This window comes from Cyprinus carpio, chromosome A17 (genome assembly GCF_018340385.1).
Source record: "Cyprinus carpio isolate SPL01 chromosome A17, ASM1834038v1, whole genome shotgun sequence".
Taxonomy (NCBI): Eukaryota; Metazoa; Chordata; class Actinopteri; order Cypriniformes; family Cyprinidae; genus Cyprinus; species Cyprinus carpio.
In genome coordinates this window covers 5,111,009-5,126,115 of record NC_056588.1, presented here as the reverse complement: position 1 = coordinate 5,126,115, position 15,107 = coordinate 5,111,009, and positions in this window count along the sequence as shown.

The window sequence follows — 15,107 nt, the reverse complement described above, 5'->3', positions numbered from 1 at the left end:
GACTGAGGGACTGGGATAGAAAACCTGCTGATAGATACAAAGGCCAAACCTAGCTATCAGTTACGATTTCCAACCAATTTTTAGCCTCTTTAACACAATGTTTGCATTATTTCATTTTAGGAGACAATTGTAAGCATCTGTATTTTAGACAAAAGCTACACTGTTTCATATTTTAATGTGGGGGAAAAAAAGACAGATGATTACATGCATATGGAATTACTTTTTTATTTAAAACCATTTTTTCACATTTTGTTACATTTTTAAGAAGTCTATTTTACAATCAAGCAATCTAACCCTGCCTTGCTTGAGGGTGATTTTTTGGAGAGGTCATGACTTGTTGAATCAGCTTCTGATTACCAAGTTAAAAAGTTGAGCAATATTTTTTCACTGTTTCTGTTAAATACCAGTTGCACAATTCAGTTGGCTTGTTTGTGTTACTTATAAGCTTGTTGACAACAATGTAACTCAGCTGTGGATGTTTGGTAGACAGGACTAAACAGGGGAATGGCAATAGCAGTTTACTTTATTCAGGTTAGTTTATTTGGATTTGGCTTGATCACAGTTTTTTGGATCTGGATGTTGTAGTGGTCCAGACGGATTTATAAATCTTAACTTTTTTTTTTTTTTTTTTACCATTCAAAGTAAAAATCAACATTTATATTTATAAAGCTTAACATCTGGAGTACTTAGGTTGTGGTTTATTTTTTGACTTAAAAATTTGCTTTTACGTTGCAAGTTCCAAAGATTTCTTAAATCTTTAAAATGATAAAAAGAATTTCATTCAGACCATCAGACCCACAGTCATTAACATTAAATTAAACAGAAAAGCATACATTGAGATAAAATTATGGCACTGGACTGTAACACTTAAAAAAAAAAGCCATTGCTTATATGCAAGTTGTGGGTGGTTGCCATGTTGTCATGTTGTTAGGGGGTTCTGGGTATTTTCTAGTTAATTTCTCACTTGCCCAAGTTTCTAGAAATGTTTCAGGTCCCTCCTTCAGTGTGAGACTGACAGCATTTCATCTGCCAAGTCTGAGCACATAATAATAATAATAATAATAATAATAATAATAATAATAATAATAATAATAATAATAATAATAATAGAACACCTAACAAGCACCACTAATTATAGTATTTAAGATGAAATGTATCTACTGCATGCAAAAATAAATATAAAACACAATGGATTTGAATACAGCAAGTGCAGCAACAAACTCTTAACCACTGAGTAAACGCATAAACAATCAAAATTTATTTACACAGTGAACTGGGTTTTGGAGTGGTTAAGGAGCAGTGTAATGGTTTCAGACGTCCTTCTATCCATTCTATCAGGACTGTGGTATGTGGGCCTGTGATTAACCGGATGCTGACTGCAAATGATTGATTTTCTGTGGACAGTTTTTGTTGTGAGTGACACAGGTTCTCTGAATTTTGCGAGTGGACCTGCATGGCCCCCCATGCATTGCACATAGACCAATGGAAACATGGACCAGATGGTGATAAGGTAAACCCAATACCAGAAAAGATTATTATTATATATATATATATATATATATATATATATATATATATATATATATATATATATATATATATATATATATATATAAATTCATTATTTGTCATACCAAAAGACCATTTAAAATGCTTCTTCTTCTTCTTTTTTTTTTTTTGCTTCTTTCTTATGTAGTTATTTATTTTTTAGATTTTTTTATTTACTCACTTTATAAATTTATGCATTTCTCTTTATTTTATTTTTATGAATATTTTTTGCATTTGCATACATTGATTTTTTTTTTTTTTTTTTTTTTTTTAGGGGTGGGGGTAGGGGGGAATGTTCCTGACAGGTTTCCATGAGGTTTTTGTGAGATCCACCCAAAAACTCACCCCATCACACTTAAATGAATAACATCTTTGCTGACATGGTTTCAAGATTTGCCTCACACCCCCTGCAGTGAATTACAAATGAACCAATGAAAAGATACAAACATGGACGGCCGAGGCTGGTGCCCCCTTTTCACTTACCGAGAGAGATGCTGGTCAAACAAAGCCTTTTTCATGGGGGAGGGGTGCTTTTACCTTTGCCTCAAAATGGAAACAGAAGTTGAGCATGTTTGACTTGTATGGAATTACAGTGCTGGTGTCCCAGTGGACCCTGTGGTCAGGAGCTGAGTTGTAAAGGAGGCAGAGGGGAGGAGGTGGATGGGGAATCATTGAGGCCAAATGCTCTCAAGCACAAAGAAAAGCTTTCTTCTAAGCCTCTTGCTTTCTTTACTCTTTCGCCTATTAAACAGACTCTCTCCTCTCCGGGACACAAATCAGCGAGGACCCTTGGAGTCTATCAGGAGGCGAAGGAACTGCAGATTGAGTTTGATGCACAAGCTCTCAAGGTCAATCTGACATAAACAAGTGCTATGTCAGCAACATCTACAGATGACTTATAACAGTGGTGGAGCGTAATCAATCACGATACATGTATTTATCATGGTGTTTTAGTCAGGATCCACATGCACGTTTCAGAAAAAGCAATGAATTTGATATTTATATCAACACTCTGCTTTATTTCTGCGTAAAGGCTCCAGCTGTGTTGTCTTTTATGCGGTATCTCTGCACCGTTGTGCTATTTATGGACATTGCGGTGTTTTTCTGTAAACTTTTCCACCGCCGGCAAAGCATGAGCTCTCTCAAACATGTAGTTTATACCCATCTGGATTTCTGTTTCTGCTGAGTCAGGCCTCTTGAATGCTTTGTGCTGTGTCATTAAAGATGTCAGACCAATTCTGAAGATTAGAGTTCTAGCATGTTGCGACTGGTGGATATGTTATTCTGTTTGGTTCTGCTTTCAGTGATTTGAGCAATCCCCTAAACCTAAATATTAAACTTCAACAAGTCTCACTCCATTTGTGCTATGACATGAATGGGTTACACTTTAGAATAAGGTTCCATTAGTTAATGTTAGTCAAATGCATTAAAGGGGTAGTTCACTCAAAAATGAAAATTCTCACCCCCATGTCGTTCCAAATCTGTAAGACCTTCGTTCATCTTTGGAACACAAATTATGATATTTTTGATGAAATCAGAGGACTTGCATAGACAGCAACACAACTGACAAGTTCAAGGCCCAGAAAGGTAGTAAGGACAACGTTAAAATAGTCAGTAATTTTATGAAGCTAATACGTTTTGTGCAAAAAAAAAAAACGACTGTATTCAACAATTTCTTCTCTTCCGTGGCAGTCTTTGATGGTGCTGCTGACACTGGAGCCGGCATTCTGATGTAGGACCCCAATGCATAGCGCCCCGTTTACAGGCAGAAGAATGCACATGCATGTGTCATGGTATTTTTGTGAACTTTCTGTTCTGAAGATGAACAAAGGAGAAATTAATGACAGAATTTTCATTTCTGGGTGAAATATCCCTTTAACTAACATTAACTAACAATGAGCAATACATTTGTTACAGTATTTAATAATCTTTGTTAGCATTAGTTAATACTCTTAATAATCTGTTCATTGTTAGTTCATGTTAGCTCAGGTTCATAAATACAACTTTTGTTAATAATGCAAAATGCAGAAATTGGCAGATTAAAATTAACAAATGCTTTAACAGTATTTTTCATTGTTAGTTCATGTTAACAAATGTATAATTAACTATTATATTGTAAAGTGTTTCCCATGAATGATACCTTGAATTTTGCCTGGTTGATTATAAAATGGGCAAAAGAAGAAGTCCTATTTAAGGACCAGGGATTTGATTTATTTGATTGATTGCTGGTTGAATTAAATTAGTTAATTCATTTATTTTGTTTACTCATTTTATATTTATTTATTCATTTTATTTATTCATTCGTTTTAATTTATATTTCACTTTTTATATAATTTCATATTTATTTATCCATTCATTCATTTTATTAATTAGATTTTTTTGTTTTTTAGTAATTAATTAATTGATTCATTCATTCATATTTAGCAATTTTATTGATTGATTCTATTCATTTTTATTTATTTATTTATTCATTATTTATGATATTTGGTTTTTAGTTAGTTCGCATAGTCCACATCACTGAAGTAAAATAGAAGGCTAAATCAAAGATTAAGACAACACATACAGTACAGTATATCGTGAAGGCACGCAGAAGTTATTATTTCTTTCAAATACTATTCAAGTCAGTAAAATGTACCATTTGTCATCTTTTAACATCAAACAAAGCAAAGATTTTGAACTATAGACCATTTTTCTCAATGTCTTTGTTCAGTTTCCCACAGGATCAAAACTCAAACCAGAGCTAAAACCACCAGACCAACCAACATGGCCATTACCCTTCCCTGCTCCACTGAGACTCCAGCAGAACAGCTGGGAAACATTATGCACTGCAGTATGGTCATACAACAAATTAAATCTAAGCATGTGATGTGTTTTTTTTTTTCCATGTTAAAACCTCATTAATTTGTTCATATACCATGTGGGTATGAATATAGCCCGTCAAAACCAATCTAATGGTATTTGCAGTAACCAAAAGAGCAGAACAGGCATCAATGACTGACTGCTTGGACTCGATAAACCAGTGGTTTTAGACCATAAACTCCCCAGAAAGCATCAAGTGGAACTTCTCATGGCTATATTTTAGTTTAATTGAGGCACAGTCCATTGGGAGCACTTGTTTGCCTGTTGCTTTCAAATGCCAAGGGAAAATTTGAGATAGTCTTGAAAATCATAACTCTTGCAAACCAGGTGGTTGCAATAGAAGTGAGATTGATGGACGACATAGTTCACAGAGCCGGACTCAAATAGAAACAGTTCTTTGGAGTGTTCTTGCTTCATCTGAATTGGCAATAACACCATGATGTTCCTGTTGCAGCAGATCAGAGCTGAATAGCAGAGTGGTCAACATAGAAAGATCCCTGGAGGACACAGCGAGGGTCTGCAACTCTCATTTTCACAACAGTTTGTTATAACACTTGCAGTGAGGACATGGACCCCCTCTGGGCTGCAGGCAACCAACAGGAACTACATGTTTGTGTGTATTCTGGGTAGTGAAAAAGCAGAGAACGAGCTTGTTTTGTTTATTCCGTGTCCATATCAGGGCCGGGGGTAAGATTCTCCTCTCATCTATGTCAGATCCTATGAGTCAGGCCAAGAAACGTGCTTGTGTTCTGTGTTGGACACTGGCCATGGCCACCGTGTTTGCTTGTTTGCTCTAGATATCCATTACCTTGGAAATACATCCTGTGATTAATCACAGGATTGAAGGAGCAGTTTGTAGGTCATCTCGCACCCAAATATAATTATTTAATTATATATTTATTCTGCTAACAAAAGGCAGTTGCACAGTCAGCACACTGAAAAAAGAAATGGTGTAGGATTTACACTATTTTCACTCAGGAATTGATAGTAAGTTACAATGAAGTAACACATTGAATTAAATGTGAAATTAAGAAGTAGAAAGACTGAAATAAAATTTTCTTGTAAAATATATTAAATATACTATTTCAATATGCCATTTTACTTACAACTTTGATTTTATTTATTTTTTTAGCAGTGCAGATGCATTTATAATATGTAATATATGTAATTTTCTTTTTCTATTTTTATTTTATTATTATCATTTTTACATAATTGATTACATTCTCATCAATTCTCAAAGTACAAATAAGTATTTTTTTAAATTTAAATTTAAATCAAAAGCCATACAACAAATAATATGATGCATAAATGCTTTACAAACTATTTTGTTTTATTTTTGTATAACAATAAAAATCACCTAACTGTCATTAAAATAAAGTGACAATGCTAAAGTGTTTATATGAAAATCTTTTATTTATTTTTTTTACAGTGCAGATGAATTTGATGCAAAAGACTAATTTATAGATAATATTTTGAAATAATAAATTAAGCATGTTTAAGGACCTATTAAGATTTATAAGTGATTTAAAATTTCTTATTTCTTTTAATTTTGGAGAGAAATATATACTGGCCATGACTGATATGTTTAACAGCTTGACACTTTGAAGTAAAACTAGGCCTGCTCTGTATGTTCCAGTTAATTTGTGTTTTCATTTATTCTTCCTCATAGTGTGCCTCTACAAACCCAGAATGGTATGAGGGGCCACCTACAGCACAGCAACCATCTTAAAGTGTGCCATAAAAACAAGCCACACAGCAGATTTCTGGTATAATGCACTGAAGAAAATTGTCTTGTTGAATTAGACCAGCGTCTTATTAGAGAACTGCATCATGCTGAGTTGAGACATGCTTTGAGATGTCCAATAAAACGGCACTGCCTCCAGAACTCTTGCTGTGGTCTTCTGTAAAGGGCATATAATGAAAGCCTTTATTAAAACATGCCACAGTATGCGCTGTCAGTCATGAAAGGCCACACTCTTGTGCCCTTGTATATTTATCCTGATCTAGGTCACATCGTCATGATGTTATCCTGATATTGGCAAAACAAACATATGAGGTAGAGGAGTTTATTTATGGAAATTAATGTTGTCGTGTTTGAATCACACTGAATGAGTTGGATAATGAATGATAATGAATTGGATTACATCAGATTGTTGAGATTTCAGCTGATGTAATACCTCAGAATCCTTGAATTATAACTACATAATTATTGATATTATTGGCAATAAACAGTCTTGGCTTCAATCATGGCCCACCCACAATGTGTTCACTGACCATCTGATGCATATTGCGCAAAAAATGTGCTGACTGAAATATGATTGGCTGACAACTTCTGGGGTGTTTGTTTTTATTATTATTTTTTTTTTTTAATTGTTTGGGTTTTCTTATTATCATTCCAGTTTAAACACTTACAGCTTGTGTGGTGAAAATTACATTGTGTGTGTGTTGTGTTTTTTGAATGTGAAAATGGTGCAAAAGCGTAAACAAAAAAAGTGTTTAACACTGATTATCTGGTTCCATTCTGTTACATTTGCGTGCCATTGTGTAAATAATTAGATCTTAATTAATATAAGAGTATCTGAGCTTGACCAGAGCATATTTCTGAAAATCTGCTAAAAAAAAAAATTTATAACATCAACATTTTCATTTTTAAAATACTATACAATTTACTGTATTACTTCACTACCATATAAAGGTTTGGGGTTGGTAAGATTTATTTTCTCAAAAATATAGTAAAAAAGGTAATATTGTGAGAATAATAAAGAAACAAATGACACAGTAAAATCTTAAAATATAAATATTACTTAATTTAATAATATTTTCATGTGTCATTTATTTCCGTGATGGCATAGTTAAATTTTCAGTAGCCACTTCAGTGTCACATGATCCTTCAGAAATCATTTGGTTCAGTGCGCAAGTAAACATTTGTTATTATTGACAGTGTTGAAAACGGCTGCTTGATATTTTGGTGGAAACCATGATACAGTTCAAAAGAGCAGCATTTGACATTTTTAAAATGATAAATGTCTGTACTGTCACTTCAATGAAAATATTCATATCGTTCAAAAAAAAAAAAGGCTTGTGACTGTAAGTGTATACTGTATAAGAGTAATGATGCTCCTACAGAAGCAAATGGTTCTCTCTGCTGACTCTGAGCCTGTATAAACACACAGGAAACGGCAAAGTTATACTTAGTAGTGAACAAAATCTTGGCTGTGGACCTCCTCAGACAATACAACTCATATCAGCACCTATAACTTTGTATTTAATCCTCTTACTTCAGCCTTCCAAAATGAGGTTCTCCAGGCCCATTCCAGGGAACGACTAAGTCCACAGCTGTACAGCACAGAGGAAGGTCAGCCAACGCATCCGAAGGTTTTACCTTCAAATTTAACAAGTAAGCAGAAAAGGAGACTCGTTCCTCATCATTCACAACTGCTTGGACTGACTGAATCCACTGGGCAGACCCTCAGAGACAGGAAAATAAACATCCAGAGAGCTGAAACATAGAAGACATAGTGACTTTCCAGGCTTTTTGCCTCATTTCTCTGTTTCTTTGATGTACTTGGAGTGGACACACTTTTGGGCTTTTCACAGTTGAATTTGTTAAATCATTTTAAGAACTAAGTTATCTTGTTTCACACTGTTCACATAGGAAAAATTCAATATTCAGAATTGACCAATCAATGGTCAAATTAGATGACAGTGCTGTTTTGTTTAGTATATTATTGTCAAGTTTGGAATAAATAGGATTGTTTATGTTTTAGGAAGCTGTCTCTTATGCTCCAAATAAAGTAAAATAATATTGTGAAATATTACTACAATTTAAAATAACTTTTTTATTGCAATATATTTTCAAATGTGATTTATTCCTACTATGCAAAGCTGAATTTTCAGCCGTCATTACTCCAGTCTTTGTTGTCGCATGATCCTTCAAAAATCATTCTAATAAAAAAAAAAAAAAAATAATAATAATACATATATATATATTTATATAGCGAGAGAGAGAGATGTGAGAGAGAGAGAGAGAGAGGAGAGAGGAAGAGAGAGAGAGAGAGAGAGTTGAACAGAGTTGAAAATATAGATTAAACTAATTTAATTTAGTGCTCAAAATCTACTAAAAAATATTAAGCAGCAAAACTGTTTTTAATGTTGATAATAACAAGAAATGTTTCTTGAACAGCAAATTGGCATAGAATGATTTCAGAAGGATCATGTGAACTGAAGACTGGAGTAATGATCCTGAAAATTCAGTTTTTCCATCACAGGAATGTATTCCATTTTGACATATAGTTAAACAGAAAACAGTTATTTTAAACTGTAATAATATTTCACAATATTACTGTTTGTACCATATATTTGATCAAATAAATGCAGCCTAGCTGAGAAAAACAGACTTCTTAAAAAAAAAAAAAACATAAAAAATTACTCCAAAATTTTGACCAGTAGTGCATATAATTGTGGACTTCAGGAAGAAGAAAGGAAGCACGCATGACCCCATCCACATTAACGGGATGGTTGTTGAACGTGTCTCCAGCTTCAAGTTCCTGGGAACCACCATCACGGAGGACCTGTCCTGGACCACAAACACCTCCAGCCTGGTCAAGAAGGCTCACCAACGCCTCTTCTTCCTCAGAACACTGAAGAAGAACCAGCTGTCTTCAGCCATAGTGGTGAACTTTTACCGGTGTGCGATCGAGAGCATCCTGACCAGCTGCATCACAGTCTGGTATGGGAACTGCACGGTGGCTGACCGCAAAGCACTGCAGAGGGGTGGTGAAAACTGCCCAACGCATCACAGGGACACCACTTCCTGCTATTGAGGACATCCAGAGGAAAACGCTGTGTCTTCAGGAGCCTCCGGACAATTAAGGACTCCTCTCACCCTGACCATAGACTGTTTAACCTCCTGCCCTCCGGGAGGCGCTTCAGGAGCCTCCGGACAAGGACCAGCAGATCCAGGAACAGCTTTTTCCCCTACAGCTGTCTCCTTGCTGAACTCTGCCCTCTGACACCAACCACACCATACACACACAGACTCCTCCCCAACTTCATCACTACATCTGACTGATTTATTTATTTATTTATTTACAACAAGCAAAAACAACAAACTTGCTATTACTTGCACTACTGTCTGTTCATCCAGGAACACTGAATAATCCATTGCACACTGAAATATTTTCTATGCACTTTACTTTCCATTGCAATAGTTTAAATTGTTCATATGTTCATAGTTCTGCCTATAGTGTACATACACTTCACATATTCATCTGTATAATATGTTCATAGTACACCTATCTGTATATCATGCTGATAGTATTTAAAATCTGTAAATTTTGTCCATAATACTTATCTGTATAGTTATTTGTACATATTGTAGACCTTGTATATTCTGTACTTACTGCTTATTGCACTTCTGGTTAGATGCTAACTGCATTTCGCTGCCTTGTACCTTACATGTGCAGTGACAATAAAGTTGAATCTAATCTAATCTAATCTAATCTAATATAATTGTATTAACAGCATTTTTCAGCCTTTTTCCTCCAAAAGTCAGTTGGGAGTAATTTGTTGAAGAATGTGATGAATTTCCATTCCCTGCTTCTGCATTGTTAACCTACATCCCTAAAGGCTTGTGACAGGGAGCAGGTGAGAAGACCTATAAATCAGCTCCATAAATCCTCTGCCCTCTCTGGTTGCACTGATCCACTGATAACATCTTGGAACACGCCACTGAATATGACATGCATGTATAAGTTCAATCATTTTAGCCCAGCAAGCCGCTCAGCTGAAATTCATATGCGCTGTCAGAAAACCTAAAACAACAAAGGGTTAACCCTAATATGGGATGGACTTCAAAAAATGTTCAATAATAAGACGGGGCAATATTTTGCATCAGGTCTAGCTTGTCACATTCGATCAATTAACTATATTTGTTTTAGTTTTCTGGAACGTTCAACTGGGGTTCAACCCATTATTCTTCGGTTACATGGTCGATATAGTAGAGGTAGCGTCACTGGGACTAGAAAATTGAGATTGCAGCGCAAATATCAAAGGCTATAGTTGTATGTGTGTTTAAATAACAATTAATCACTAGTTTTGTTCACTTGCACAACAGAAAATGATATTTTTGGCATTAAAATATATCCATTGTCATTATATATACTGTTCAAATATAAGCCAACTACTCTGGTGGCAAAATAATGATGGTAAAAATCAACCGGATTTGATTTTAAAAGTGCTTCATTTTCCATGCCATCGACCAAAGCATTCCGTTATAATTTAAGACATCTGTTGGTCATCATGAGTTTGATATTTGCACCTACATGATAATTACTGGAACATAACACACTTCTGGATGTGGTGTCTGAAAAATCACCACACAATCCATGTATCTTCCAGTCCTGTGATCGTGTTACACGCACCCAAAGCTTCTACTCTGAGGGAAATGCAGTTTGTCAGCAATTAATTATAGTCAAGATTATTGTTACCTGGAAAAAGTGAGTATCGAGAAATTTTGGGAACAAAAGAAGCAAATTCCTGTGATCGTGTTTTGATGATTTATATGTGGGATTCAAAAGCCTGAAAATAGTTTTCAGACATAATTTATGTTGGCTTCAGGTGAACGTATCATATACCGATAATGAAATAGAGGATTTAGACAAATTGTCAGCAGTTATGTAGGTGTTCAAGCTGTTCATGCTAAGTCTGGCTCACACAAGAGATCTGTGACCATGAGGTCACGGTGTTCAGCCCTCCATGGATTTTATCACAGTGTCCTCAGGGTAAAGACACTTCCCTGTAATTGGAGTAAGGAAGTCTTTGGGTATATCGCAGGTTAAAGTATCGTGTGTGTGGCATAAACCTGTATTTTGAAGTCATAAAAAAAAGGCATTGAGGAGTATTTTACTGTTGGAAAATACTGATCTCTTTGATGTCTCCTTTATTCTTCCCAGGGAGCAATGAGATTGAGTAGAGATCAAATGGAGAGTTTCGCTTAAGTCAGGAAGTTGCATATTCTCTTTTTTAGTTATTAAGATTGTTTTATTTTAAATTTATGATTCATCTGTCTCATTTATAAGAAACAAACATTATAAAAGTTTCATTTATAATACAAGACAAAGTTGCACACAAAAACAAAAGAAAAAACAAATAAACATAATATTAAAGAAAATGAAGCATATTTTAGGACCATTAAGATTTGCGATTTCCTTTCTTTTTTTTATTTTATTTTAGTTTAGTTAAGTTTAGTTTTTCATAATAATAATTAATTACATTTTCACATCAGTTGTCAATGTATTAGCTAATAATACATTTAATACATTTTTTTTTCATTAAAATTAGCAGTAGAATAAATGATATACTAAATACAATTAGTTTGTAATACTATATAAATGATTTTGTTTTATTAAATTTTTTTCTTAAGAAAATGAAGACAACTTTAAAGACCATTAAACATACATTGTAGACTATTTATAAATAGGCTTATTTCCCCCAGACAGAATTAAGAGTAAATGGGGATGAGTTTTTTTTTTACTTCGATTTTCGAGACCTAGTGATCACAGATGTGTCTCTTTAAGAGGTCTCAACAATGTCTCAAGCTGTGTTCAGAACTTCCAGGATACCAGAGTATTCAGTCTAAAGACAGAAATAAAAAAAATAAGTAGACTATGTTATAATTTTAATTTTGTAACTCTATAATTTTACTGTATGTCAACAATTGCCTCTCTTGTATCTGTATTTAAGTCTCTCTTTTAGGAGCGACATCTGAGACGATGTTAATGCTTGAATGAAACCATTTTCCTCTGCGATCCACAGTATGTCTTGGCTACTGCATGCTGCTTATTGTCTGTAATTTGTGCTCTATAATCAGCTTCCAAGCATTTAGTCTTTTATTTACCTGGGCACAGCCTGTGTGGAAGTGACACACACTGGTAAATGTGTGGCCTGATCCTAGAGGCGCAACTATAAAACAATGGTTAGCTTTAATTGTAATGCATGGGTGGGCCTTCATTATACTTTCACAAAGGCTCATTGCAGAGAGATTGAGAGCCCGAGAAAGCAAGCGAGCACATGGCTAACTGTTTGCGAATCTCATGCCGTCTGTATACTAAAACCACTGCCTTAATCTGAACCTTCTGTAACATTCCCAGCTGCTCTGGAACATATTTTTGTGTGGCTCTAAACTGCAGTCCACATGATGTAGTGTGAGTTGTTGACACTGTTGTTTTGGGATCTTTTATCCCGTGTTGTGCTGTTGTAGGAAATTGGAAGGAAGATTCTAATCAAATATGTTTGTAATGTAAAAAAAGAGTACAATATTTAGTTGTGAAATTTAGTTCCAGTAGATATTTGTGCGGCACAGTCTTTTGTCATTTTTAAATCTTACCTAAAACTAACTTTGTATTTATTTATTTATTTATTTAAGGTTACATTAGTACATGTAATGTATGAATTTTTATTTTTTATTTTTATTAATTTATATGGCAAAGACTGTTTTTACTACATAAAGGGCTTTGCGAAGCTTCTTTTGGTGCTATATAAAATAAAGTTTATTATTATTATTATTACTTTTATTATGAGCAACACTTAGTCCTAAATTCTACTTGATTGATTGATTGATTGATTGATTGATTGAACGAATGAACAAATGAATGAATGAATTAATTAATGAATGAACAGACAAGCTTTTGGACATGTTTTTGTGTGCAAATTAATATGCACTCCTGATAAATGCATGTGCTGATTATTATTATCTACAGTAAATATTTTTGGTCATATAGCATATATACACTCTAATGTACAGATTTTGTGTTTGTGGACTAAGAAGAGATAAAGCAGAAGCCCAGCTGGGAGAATCTGCATAGTTTTGCACTGTAAGCTTATCTATGTTTTCTAGGAAGTTCTGAGGAAGTACAGTCATTTAGTTTCATTTGTCCAAGGAGAAAAAAAAGAAGAAGCTCATTGATATCATTTTGCACTAATGATCTGTTTTGTGTTTTCACTTTTACAGCTTTCCTTGTGGGTTGTTGCCGTGGTGATTTTGTGGTGTGGCAACCCCACATACACAGGATAAAGTTTCCATACACACTTCTGCATATTACACAGAGTGATTTCCAAGAATTTTAAAATTACTTTGCAGGGTGATGCATGAGTCACAAGGGGGAAAAGCAACTCAGTGTTCGTGACATACTGCAGTTTATGGTGATTTTACACGTTTGGGAGATTTTGATAATTTAAAATGACTGATTGCGTTCTGGCTAGATAAAATTAATTTTGTGGTATTTAACTCATATTTGAGCCTTTATAATATAGAGCAACAGAATCAATGCAAACTCTCAAATCCTGAGGTTAACACATAGTTTAAGAAGAAGTGACAGTCTTTTTCACTTTTTAAAAATGTGTAATATGTAGAGAGATCACAAGAAATCATACAGAGCGGAAAAGGGCACACTAAAAAATTATTCATAAGATACTTCAACAATGTCTCAAATGTGGTAAAATTTGTTTTGATATTAACTCAAACAATTCTCATCAAATCAGACCAATTGATATAAGCTCTGCAATCCTCAATAATTTTTTCCCCTCAATCATATTACAGCAACATATTACTGTACTATACTGTACATTTCAAAGGTTTGGGGTAAGATATTTTTGAAAGCAAATAACACTTTTTTTAAAATGAATCAAAAGTGACAGTAAAGACAGTTAAACTTTTACAAAAGTTTAGATTTCTATTTTAAATAAATGATGTTCCTTTTTAATTTTCCATTCATTAAAGAGTCCTAAAAGATTAAAATATCGAAAGCGCAACTGTTTTCATTTTTTAAAATAATATAAAAATGTTATTTGAGCAGCAAACCAGCATATTAGTATGATTTCTGAAGGGTCATGTGACACTGAAGACTGAGTAATGATGCTGAAAATTCTGCTTTTCATCACAGGAATAAATTACATTTAAAATATATATTCAAATAGAAAATAGTTATTTAAAATGGTAATAATATTTCACAATATTACAGTTTTTGCTGTATTTTTGATCAAATAATTGCAGCCTTGGTGAGCACAAGAGAAGTATAATATTAAAATAAAAATAAAAATTATTGAGACCAAACTTTAAAATGTCAACAACAGTTTAATTTGTGTCTATTTCTATTCCTCTTCAGAACATATATGAGAAGCATCAGAAAAAGTTGATACTAAGAAGGTGATAGATCTTTTTAGAGCCTCCAGGATGTCTCTTTTGGCCCTAAGCTACTGGGTGAGGCCCATGAAAACCAGAGATACCCCATATTTGGAACAATGGAACCCAAAATTTAAGGTGAGCATACTATTGAGTAACCATGTGCTTCTAGTGTATCAAAAAAGTTTCTCCTGCGTTTGTTCTGTGGTGTGTAAGAGCCCGAAGAAGCCTCACTGTTCAGTATCTCAAAACTGCATGAGGCCATTGCTCCAACAGTAGGCAGTTATTTACTTCAAGACATTGAAGTCTGATTTAAATAGCAGAACTGAGAATCATATGTGATAGCGATTACAGCAGAGCAGGCACTCATCCCCATATGGAGTTTAGCATATCAACCGATGCTGGAGGAGAGCGGAGGCAGCCGCCAGATGAACAGCCCACAGTGGTTAAGGACTGGGGAACCAGAGGGGAATGTTAGGGTGCATGATGGTGGAGGGAGACCCCCTAATTACACTGTAAA